Below are 11901 nucleotides of genomic sequence, written 5' to 3'. Positions count from 1 at the left end.
CACTTACCACATGCTGAGCCAAAATACTAGACTAGATGGACCATTACTGTGAGCCAGTCAAATGATTCCTGTTAGCTTTTGTTGCCCTGTTTTGGTTTTTAAGTTTTGGCATGCTATATTGTTGTGGGGGAAGGTGTCTTTTGAGTGATTATACTCTTCTCCCCCCCCCCAGTGTTTACACTACATTAATAATGAAATTGCTACTGTTTACTTGTAGTATTCATTTTGATTAAAACAATCAGTTTATATTTCTCGGCCTCTGCATTTTTAGTAGACCTCAGATCTTTTTTTGGACGATGCATCACTAATATGGAGAAACTGGGGAGAAGTTGGAGTGGTGGGGAGCTGGGAAAGGGAGAACTAAAGATCCAGACACACATGATGGTTCTGGAGGCAGACTGCAATTCTAGGGGAAAGACATTACCTGGACTTTTCTGCTAAAATGATCAGCCACGAAACAGATAACATATACATGTTATCAGTATGTTTCAGAGTTAATAGCCTATTTTGTTAAATTGGGCCAGTTCACACCACTTAGATCTATTATGTTTTAGTCTGTTTATAGACTCAGGAAGACAGCTCTGCTTTTAAAGACTGGAAACAAAAATATAAATTGTAGACTACAGGTCTGCAGCAAAGGATGAAGTCTGTGGCAAATTCCATTGACGCAAACTCCAAGCAGGTAAAGAGTTTGTTTAAAAAATACACAAGTTATTAATCTCTGTAGATGGTATTTGACTGATAATGAAGGCACAGTGTTCCTTTCAGAAAAGCTAATGTGTATCTGACACAGAAATAAAATATATTTTGCTGTCCTTTATATAGGCCCTGATCCGGCTCTACTGAAGTCCATAAAAGCACTGTGGTTGACTTTAGTGGGTGTATAAAAAGGTCCATAATTCATAACTCCAAAAGAGCAACATTGTAGGAAGTTCTGTAATGAGGGAAAAAAGGAAGGTTAATTTTGTATGCTATCTGCGACTACGAATTTAAAGTCATTCGTTGGGCATGAAAAGTTAAAAAGAAAAAAAAAAAAAACATGTTGCTCCAATTCAGACACTGTGGAAGTTATTGCTTCCTCTCATTGGTTCAGGAATGCTGAGACACTCCCCAGCAAATAGGAAATGTACAAACAATTTGCTTTTCCCATCACCCACCTTCTACTTTTCCCAAATAGGTAAACTCTGAAAAAGCTTTATTCTTTTGAAATGATCATTCAATTGCCTCTGGACTGCATCTTTCAGTGAATTTATAGCTTTGCTATTTGAAAAAAAAACAACCCTCACCAACCTAAAATGCATTTTGCATATTAACACGTAACTCTTGTTCCTGTCTGCTCAGTTTGGAAATGGGTGGATTGCTTTTATAAAGAAAAAAATGGCTAATAAAATTGGCCCCAGCACCATTGCTTTGCAATTCTTATGAACAGTAAAGTGCTACTTACAGTCATTGATGTTAAAAGCTATTTCTAAATTATGGTGCCATTTATTATCTCTAGTGTCCAAAGTAAGTTTAAATGATGCTTATAATTCATGTTTTACCAAATTTCCTTTTCCCCCCGAGGATACCTCTGATTAACTTATGCACATTTAAGCGCTTTTTAAATTCTTCTTTTATTGCCATTATGCTCTGAAAATCTCAGCGATTCTCAAAAATGGGTAATAAACTTGAGATAAAATGCTGCAGTTTTAGATCAATGCTGACATATCACTGTGGTGATTTCTTCAGAGCTAAAGTGATAATGCTTCATATTTACAGAATATATACTAGGTTATTGCTACAGTATTACCATTTTGTTCTAAGATGAAATGAGTAATTTACCAATTTATTAAGCAGTTACATTTAAGTATTGCTTAGGACATTACCACACCAATCTGTTTACTTAGCTTGAAGAGTTACCATTAAGAAACCCTGTTTATTTAGGTAAAATTTGTAATCATCATGGCCTCCATTAAGAACTTATTTTTCTGTAAGCCTAATTGCTTGGAAATGAGTTTCTCCTTATTTACTGTGGGACATTCTGCTAAGCCAGCTAAAAATGTCACCCTCGCAAGAAGTACTGGAGAAATTAATAATACATACACAACAGTTTTAATTAGTATAATATCAAGTGTTAATAAAAGATTTATAATACAGTTAAAAGTTCTAATGACCACAACAAGAAAAGATGTGAAACATATTGAAACAGTCTGTTAACAAACACTATTCAACTCCCACATCACCCAGCGTAAAAAAAAACAAACAAAAAAAACACCCACCCACACAACTCCCTCCAAGGTAAACAAAATGCTTTTGTTAGCACTATGGGCCCAATTGTATCCTGCCATACATGAGATCAACTCGGATTGAATCCACAGGGCTGAACTCAGATTTCATTGAGACGCGGCAGTTTTTCTGGGATATCTCTGGTATCCCGGAAAAAAACTCCGTAGTGTAGACACAGCCTGCACTCAGGTTAAATGCTGGCGATGTGGGAACACAGACCAAACCTGAACCAGTGCTGATCTCTCAAGTGCTTGTGTAATTCTATGTCGCATACGCTAGATCCTGCCTTTACACTTAATTGCAGTTGCATTTTTGTTTTGTAAAGGAGCAGATGCTCAGCTGTGGCAATCAGCCTAGTTCAAGACAAAACAAAGGAGCCGATTTACATCAGCTGTGGATCTTGCCCCAAAATGTTTAGGGCCCAATTGTAAAGACAAGTCCTTAGCCAGGCAAGGTAAACTGAGGCCCAGTCCTAACCTCCTGTGCCTGGGGAAGGCAGAGAATAATACTTCAGGACTGAACCCCGCATGTGTGATGTAGTGTGGGTACCTTGCTGGTTGCTAGGCTGGGGCTGTGGGTGACCCTCACTGGCTGCTGTCTGTACACCGGCCCAGCAGAGTAGCTGACGGGACAGGGAGGTAACCTGTTCGACCGGTTACCTCCCAGGGAGAGAAACAAAGGGAGGAGGGGAGGCCAGCCCGGGCTGGGGGGCAGGGCTGGAAGGGACATTTTTAGTTTCTGTCTGGTATCATGGAGGAAGCAGCCTAAGCAACGGGCTGGGATTTAGGGGCCCAGTCTCCCCCATCTCAAGGGGGGCTGAAGCATCCTAGACCTGCCCTGTGACCGGATTACATCTGTGCTGTATCCTGGAAAAGCAATAAACTCCCTCTATTCCACTGGCTGCTGGAGTCTGTTCGTACCATTACGGGGGTGCAGAAGGCGGGGGACCCCGCTGCACCGCCACAGCATGTTTCACAATAAAAGTCATTTTTTAAAATATGGAGCCTGAACATTTTGATTCCTTTCCCCAAGCCATTCCAAAAAGGAGGTTGGAGAGTTGTTTATGAAAAATGTCTTTATGCACCTATCCCGTTAAGCTCCCGTGAAAGTACCCAGGAAACAACAATCAGGGTTAATTAATACAGCCTCTAGTCAAGAAGTGCTTCTAACCCTCTTCCTGCCGTTCACAACCAGGAATAAAATGTCCCCTTCTGAGCAAAAACGGGAATAACTCACTTGACCGGCAGAGACTGTAGCTGCCTTGCAGATATAGAAAAGTGATGCCCATTGAAATTGATGGGTCTGACAATTGCAGCTCCTGGCACAATTTGAGGGCAGAAGAAAAGGAAGTAAGGAGCCAGAAGAAAACGTTAGAATGAACCAACTGATCTTGCCTAATGTCTTGATCAGCATCTTCAGGCTCCGGACTTGGCAGACAGCAGGGCCTCTGCTGCTTGCTGGCCAATGTTTAAGTTTGGGGACAGACAGTATGTTCCAGCTGATCACAGTTGTCTTAGGAGCTCAGAGATAGATGAGTCCCACAGAAAATGTTATAAATACCCAATGATCTGGATAGCACCCAGGAGCCAAAAAGAAGTCAGTACAGAGCATGGAAAGTCCACATCAGCTTTCCACGCTTAACAAGAGGCATCTCTCTGTACTAGCTGGTGCTTCTGAATGGTGTGGGGTAGTCTCACATTGCAGTCTGGGCCGTGCAATCTTTCCAAGATGGTTATGATTTGGGAGTGCTCCCAGACCAATGTTCCCCCTAATTTTTTTCAATTCATGTGTGGAATAAATTTTGTTCTATGCACCAAGGCATGTGCGGATGTGGACCACCAATAGAAACACTGGCTGCGGGCAGCTGTGGGCGCGCTACTAATTGGCTGGGCAGCATTGGAATCTCTCCCGGATGGCCACTCAACTGCACAGCTTACAGGGAACACTATCCAAGATCCGTTTCTGCTCCTGAAATCACTTATCTTAGCTGGGTCTGGCGAGGCATTTACAGCTTTCCCTCTCAGCTCCAGATCTTGCCATAGTAAGCCATGTCTCGGAGACTCCTAAACCAGATTATTGCAATGTGTTTCTCAGGGAGCTGCTACTATGTTTACTTCGTCTTGGGATTGCATCTGGAAGCCCCTGTCTCTGTGTGAGACACTGTCCGTATAGACAGCAAAGAATTGGTCCCTGCCCCAAAGCATTTACAATCTGTTCTCTAGCTGTCTGCAACCTTTACCCAGATACATGGGCAACAACCAAGAGCTGGGTTGAGCACAAGGTGACAGTGACGTCATTCTGATCCACAAACCAGTGCGAGACATCATACTACCTCCCACACCCGAGGCCCGCTTCTCAGCTCTTGCTCCAGCTCAGCAAGCAGTGAACATGAGAACAGTCCTACTGGGTCAGACCAAAGAGCCATCTAGCCTAGTAGCCTGTCTGCTGACAGTGGCCAATGCCAGGGGCCCCAGAGGGAGTGAACAGAACAAAGAACCATCAAATGATCTGTCCCCTGTCATCCATTTCCAACCCCTGACAAACAGAGGCTAAGAACACCATTCCTACCCACCCTGGCTAATACGTATCGATGGACCTCACCTCCATGAATGTATCTAGTTCTTTTTTGGAACCCTGTTAAAGTCCTGGTCTTCACAACATCCTTTGGCAAGGAGTTCCACAGGTTGACTGCGCTGAGTGAAGAAAAACTTCCTGTTGTTTGTTAACTTCATTTGGTGACCCCCTAGTTCTTATGTTATGGGAACAAGTAAATATCTTTTCCTTCTTCACTTTCTCCATACTTGTGATTTTATAGACCTCTATTAAATCATATCATATCAGTCTCAGAGGATATGTGTACACAGCAATGAAATAACAGGGGTTGGCCTGGGTCAGCCAATCCAGGCTCATGGCTCTCCGGCTGCGGAACTGTAAAATTGCCTCGTAAAAGTTCTGCTTGGGGCTTTGAACCCCTGTCCCATTGGGGGATCCTGGAGCTCAGCTCCAGCCCGTGCTGAGACATGGACACTGCAGTGTTACAGCCCTGCAGTCCTGGGAGCCCCCGTTAGTTGCCTGGGCCAGTGACAGGGGGTTAACTTGCACTGTAGCCGTATCCAGTAGGGTTTGGACAGGGGTTGCCGACTGGAGGTGCAGTCCTGTGCTAGTGATGTCACCGTGCCCAAATAGGCCTTTCTTAAGCACGTCTGTCAGTCTGGAGTAAAGAATGAGCAGCTATGGCATGGTGCTTTGCCCGCCCTGGGCTTGTTTACAGCACCGGTTGAGGTGTCTATACGGCTGGTTTTGCCTGGGTGTCAGATCTGTGCAGACTCACAGGACGAGCGTGCAACGCTGCTTCCTTTGTCTCCGGTTGGAACCAGAGCGTTTATTGTTTTCTGTCGGTGATAAATAATTGATGGCAAAGCCGCTGTCCTTAATTAAAATGGATGCCCCGTGCCTGCCGCAAATGAGAGCTTTTCCAGTAACAGATTTAGGCATGTGTTACGTCGCAGATACATTCGGTTGATCTTTTGATAGGCAGCAGCACTGCACACCCTAGGGCGGAGGATGGGGGAAGGGAATATGCATTGGTCAGGATACTAATGATTACGATGGCTCAGTGCTATGGAGTCCTCATGAACTTTGCCGAGAGGACAACCGGATTCTATGCGCGAGTGGGGGGGGACTTTTTCTGCACTCTAGACTTGGGGCTCAGTGCTTGGCTCTGGTTGGGCTTTGGAGGGAAGGAAAGGGCTGGCGTTCCGTTTTCCTGCCCCAACTTTGTGGCTGGCCTGGCTGTTATTTAGGGGCCTATCATTAGCCACCCATATTTGAAAATCACGGCCATTGTCCAAAAACTCAAGGTAATAGGGTTCCCTGTGTCTCTCCTGCTCACTGGACGTGGAAATCCTAGGCGAAGCACATGGGTTTTCATTCCAAAAATGCTTAGGTCTAACTTGACTTATTTGTCCTTTCCAGGGCCACACGCAAAAGAAAAAAAACGCTCTGTATTTATTCCTCCTAATGTAGCCCTATTGATTCAGTATAAAGAATAATCTATATTGACTCTTCGTACATTAACTGATCTGTCTTTCACTTCTTCTTACTCCTCGATGATGCTACAATTATGTAAAGAAATACATTAAAAATCAGCGTTGTCCCGGAGGAAGCAGATCTGCCATTATGGTTATTATTGGCCTGTGCCAATAAGCTATAGGAAAACCAAGCGGAATGAGATATTGATGGCAGCGCTGGGCAGTTGAGCCAGGCTTCCAGGTGACCTCAGCCTCAGTTGGCTAGGGCTGGCTGGGTGGGCTCCGAGGGGGCAGATGTCAGCGGGGTGACGAGTACTTCCTGACACCTCGGCAGTACTAGGTCCCCTCTGGACCTGGAGGGGTTTCCTTGGGTCACATCCAGGTGTGGACGGGTGCAGGGCACAGCGCTGTTGCCAAGGGAAACCTGCCGGGCCGCAGTGCAGGGTCAGCGGCTAGCCTGCCATTCCTGGCCCTATCGTTGTACTTCAATGGGACGGGGGGGGGGGGGAGGGAGGCGGGAGAAGTGGGGAAGCCCGGGAGGCTGGAAGGGGGGCAGCTTGGAGAGGGAGCTGCCCCCCAGCTCATTGACCGCGTTAGCTTGGGCCTCCACTTGGGAAGGGTCAGTCTGGGAGGCAGGATCAATGGGTGAAATGCACCCCAGCACCAAGAGAAACCACTGTGCCCGCACACCACTCACAACCCACCAAAGCCCCACGTGTCTCAGCCTCACGCTGCCCCTCTGCACGGGAGGAAAATTCCTTCTGGGCCCCCTGGCTGGGGATGGCGTCCGTGGGCAATCACAGGCCGCCTCTGGAAGCGGAAAGAAGTACACAGACAAAACACACAAGAACGGCCGTACTGGGTCAGACCGGAGGTCCATCTAGCCCAGTGATCTGTCTGCCGACAGTGGCCAATGCCAGGTGTCCCAGAGAGAAAAAACAGAACAGGGAATCATCAAGTGATCCCTCCCCTGTTGCCCATTCCCTGCTTTTGACAAACAGAGGCTGGGGGCACCATTCCCACCCATTCTGGCTGCCAGCCACTCGGAGACTTAGCCTCCGTGCATTTATCGAGCTCTTTTTTAACCCTCTTCAAGTCCTGGCCTCCACAACATCCTCTGGCAAGGAGTTCCACAGGTTGACTATGCATTGCCTAAGAACATAAGAACGGTCATACTGGGTCAGACCAAAGGTCCATCTATCCCAGTGTCAGGTCTGCCAAAAAAAGGCGTTATTCCTCATAAAATGAGGTTTTCTGCGGTCAAAAAAACTGCCATGTTCTTTCGATTTACTTTTGAAAGAACGTGGCAGCAGTCTAGACGCAGGGGAAGTTTTTTCGAAAAAAAGCCACTTTAAAAAAAAAAACAACCCTGTAGTCTAGACACACCCAAGATGTGTGTGTACTGTAGTTTTATATAGGGGCAGTAAGATATTTTTGTCTTATTTTCTATCCCTTTTTAAATAATTCCTAGCATCCTATTTGCTTTTTCCACTGCCGCTGCACACTGTGGATGTTTTCAGAGAACTATCCATGATAACTACAAGATCTCTTTGCTGATGTCCCTTTGAACTGCCCCGGGAGTGCCGCTCCGCTGCTCTGAGTGGCTTTTGGGAGTGGGGGCAGCGGCGTAGCCCAGGCAGTGCCAAGGGCTGACTACCCTAGGTGCCGTCCCTTCCACTCTTGGCTCTGCCCCTTCCAGGGGTGAGTAGCCGGGCCCCGCTCCCATGTAGCCCCAGGGCCCACGGTAGCTGTCAGTCCCGCTGTGTCTATGTGGCAAACAAACGCCTGACGTTGGCTCAGCTTCACGGGGCTGAGGCTATGGGGCTGTAAAACTGAAGTGTTTGTGTTGAGCTCGGAGACCCTGCAAGGTGGGGGCAGGGCTCAGAGGCTGGGTGTCAGCCTGAGCCCAAACATCTTGTTCAAAGGCCGTACAGACTCATGCACCTTTGTGGTCCAGCCACTGCAGGGAGACAGCTACACGTGGGAAAGGGGAGTTACAGCGGTGCAAACAGTCTTTATAGACAGGGCCAGGATGGAGAATCGGGACCAGTGAGGTTAAATTACTTGTCCAAGGTCATGGAGTGTCTGAGAGACAAAGCCAGGAATAAAAACCCATCACTCTCAGTTGAGTGCTCTCACCAGTAAATCAAATGTGGCAAGAGAAACTCTGCCTGGTTGTGGCTGTAAATCGTGCCTGGTTGTGGCTGTAAATCGTGCCTGGTTGTGGCTGTAAATCGGGATTAATTCCATTTGGTACCAATGGAGTAGCTCTGGATTTGAGAACAGGATGGGGCACAGTGCTCTGAAAAGCTTTTAGCGTGGAGGCAAATCTATCTGTTCCTCCATCTGTGGGTCTGTCTGTTCAAGAACTCCTAAAGGGTAATAGGTAGGGTCACCACATTTGGTAGGAAGCTTCCTCTTATCCTAACTTAAAGCAAGGTCAGGGTTTGGTTGAGCCAGGAAAATGGGATGTGCCTGGAATGAGATTGTTTCCCATAACATGGAAAGGGAGGGGGCTGCTAGGAGGGACAGTCGTACAGCAGAGTGACCAGAGGGGGCAGTCGTACGAGTAAGACAGTGGCCAGCTGGAGGAGGGGCCCTCAATGTTACCGGCCAGGCCACCATCCATGGATCGGGTTCCCACGTTGGGTAGGATTCCTTTCCCCCCATGCTGGCTCCAAGGGCCGCCCTTATAAAATATGGGGCCCTATGCAACTGACCTCTGCCCCCACACCAACTGCCCTGACTTCAGCACCCCCACCCCCTGCTCTGAGCCCCCAAATCTTGCACTGACTCCTCCACCCTCACCTCCTGTCCTGAGCCCCCACACCTCTCAACCCTTCAACCCCCTTACTCCTTCAACCCCCATCCCCTACTCTGAGCCCCCCACCTCCTGTCCTGACTCTGGCACCCCCAACCCCTACCCTGAGCCTCCCATATCTCCCAACTTTCCTGACCTGACTCCTACACCCCTCACCACCTGCCCTGTGCCCCCCAACTCCTGCCCTGACTTCTGCACCACCACCACCACCCCCAGCCCCCCACATTCTCAACCACCTGCCCTCAGCCCCCCAACTCCTGCCCTGACTCCTGCACACCTCACCTGCTTCCCTCAGCCCCCCACATACCCAACCACCTGACCTGAGCCCCCCAACTCCTGCCTTTACTCCTTCACCTCCAACTCCTGCCGTCAGCCCCCCACTACCCAACCACCTGACCTGAGCCCCCCAACTCCTGCCCTGATTCCTGCACTCCCACCCCACCCCACCCCCTGCCCTCAGCCCATGTTGTACTTGCAAAACTAGAGGTACCCCAAATTACTAACCCGATTTTGGCCCTTAATATTTATCAATCAACTTAAAAATGAAATGCACTTGTTATGTTAACATCATTCCTACCGATTGAATAGAATAGAGCTTTTTATGCGATGATTCCAAGGGTATGTTTTCCTGTTTTTAGTAAGAAACTAAAGCACAACAAAAAGCGTCTGTTTGGTTGGCGTGGATGCCTCCTTAGATGGCAAGTTTACAACAAAATGTTCACTCCGGCACCAGGCTGCTGTAATAAGGAGAAAGACGCCAGGGAGTCTCCTCCAAGCGGCCTTGAATCAACAGCCCTGTTAACGGCCTCGAGTGCCCTCTGCTGTATTTCAGCAGGCACTTGCTCCTCCCGAGCAGATCGTTAATATTTCCAAACCAGACGGAAAGCAGTGGCCCATAAAGGCAAACGTCTTTATAACAACTGTGATGGACGAAGAAAATATGGGTTTGCCGGCGGTCTAAAATCACAGCTGTATCGTGCCCTGCGACGCGGAGTTTGAACTAGGTTGGCGCTTAACAATAGCAAATGTTTGATTATTGGTGGGCAAAGCATGTGATCTAGCAATCCCACGGCAGGGTTCATGAGAACACTCTCCGGATGGCCAGGTCTGAGCGGGGCCCCACCTAGCCCCGGCAAGGGCAGAGATACGCAACAGCTGGCAAACAAGAGTGAACTGAACGGAACATTTCTAATAATTCTTTGTGCCACCAATGAGTTCGGTGGCCGTTAGCACCTAATGTTAACAGGAGAACCATGAGATGCGGCTGGTGCACGTTAGGGATTTTTGGCGCCATTCTAACTACACTGATCCGAACTCCCTGCATTGATGCCCTGCAATGCAGAGCACGCAAATCAACGTGAGCCGAACCCAGGCAAGCCCCGCCTTCCCCAGGCCTTGAGCATTAATAGGCTGTGTCTACACTGGGCCACTTAGCAGCCGCTTTTCCGGAATAACTTGCCAGCTGTCTACACTGGCCGCTTGCTTTTCCGGAAAAGCAATGATGATCTACTGTAAAATTGTCAGTGTTTTTCCAGAAAAATGATGCTGCTCCCATTCAGGCAAAAGTCCTTTTCTGGAAAAACTGTTCCGGAAAAGGGCCAATGTAGACAGCACAGTAGTCTTTTCTGCAAAAAAGCCCCAATCGCAAAAATGACGATCGGGGCTTTTTTCCGGAAAAGCGCATCTACATTGGCCACAGACGCTTTTCCGGAAAAAGTGCTTTTCCGGAAAAGCATCCTGCCAATGTAGACGTGCTTTTCCCGGAAATACGTATAATGGAAAACTGTTCCGTTTTAAGCATTTCCGGAAAAGGGTGCCAGTGTAGACGTAGCCATAGTGTTCCTTTTCTAGACAGAGGTGACATGGCGGACAAAAGGACACCCATGTCAGAACTCTGTAGCTCCTGGCTCTCAGTCCAATGCACAGGGCCCACTGCCAGCATCCGCAAGAGAAGCCATCGGAAGGCTAATTTGCTGTGGTCTTGCACTTGAAGGGTGTGAGTAACAACAAATTCACACCACTGAAATCAACTATACTGGCAGTCCAGGAAAAGGGGGTTATCACACATGAGGGGCAGCCTCACCTTCCATGGCTATGAAGTACCCTTCCCAGCGGATTCCCTGCTTTCGTGGGATGGGAAGGCCTCATCCTCTAACTTGCCCAACCTCACAGTAAGCAGAGATGGGGTACAAGGACAATAGACAATTCTGGCATCGTCTTGGAAGACCTGGTCTGGAACACAAGCTCTTTGGGAAGAAGCCTTTCTGGTGCATCAAACCGGCTCATCCACTGAGTAGGTTGGGGTAGGCCAGCTTTCAGAGTTCTGCCACCTACTTCCTGATTATTAGCCATATTGGCTGGTGACCATATATATAGTCCCTGCTTACTCTCTGCTGTTGTCTCCCCACAAAACCTTTGCCTGCTGATTGTCATTCAGGGTACATCTGTTTACCCAGCAGTGTTATTTCGGGGTAACTGACGTTATTCTGAAATAACATAGTGTGCACCTACACTATAAGCCTTTGTTTCAACATAGTGGACCACAAGTTGAATATGAGTCAACAGTGTGATGCTGTTGCAAAAAAAGCAAATATGATTCTAGGTTGTATCAACAGGTGTGTTGTAAGCAAAACTTGTGAAGTCATTCTGCCGCTCTACTCTGCACTAGTTAGGCCTCAGCTGGAGTACTGTGTCCAGTTCTGGGCACCACATTTCAAGAAAGATGTGGAGAAATTGGAAAGGGTACAGAGAAGAGCGACAAGAATGATTAAAGGTTTAGAGAAC

General features: G+C 47.6%; 1 long non-coding RNA gene across 1 annotated transcript in view; it reads right to left on the bottom strand.

Moving 5' to 3' along the window:
- Positions 1-519: 519 nt before the first annotated feature.
- The window catches only part of LOC112544595 (uncharacterized), a 30563-nt gene continuing 19181 nt past the window's right edge, over positions 520-11901 (bottom strand). Inside the window, exon 3 of the long non-coding RNA XR_003087938.2 lies at positions 520-934. This is a non-coding gene — a long non-coding RNA (uncharacterized LOC112544595). The remainder of the gene's footprint in view (positions 935-11901) is intronic.

The sequence above is a fragment of the Pelodiscus sinensis genome, chromosome 17 (genome assembly GCF_049634645.1).
Source record: "Pelodiscus sinensis isolate JC-2024 chromosome 17, ASM4963464v1, whole genome shotgun sequence".
Taxonomy (NCBI): domain Eukaryota; kingdom Metazoa; phylum Chordata; order Testudines; family Trionychidae; genus Pelodiscus; species Pelodiscus sinensis.
The sequence above is the reverse complement of the archived record's forward strand: the minus strand, read 5'-3'. Positions and strand labels throughout refer to the sequence as shown.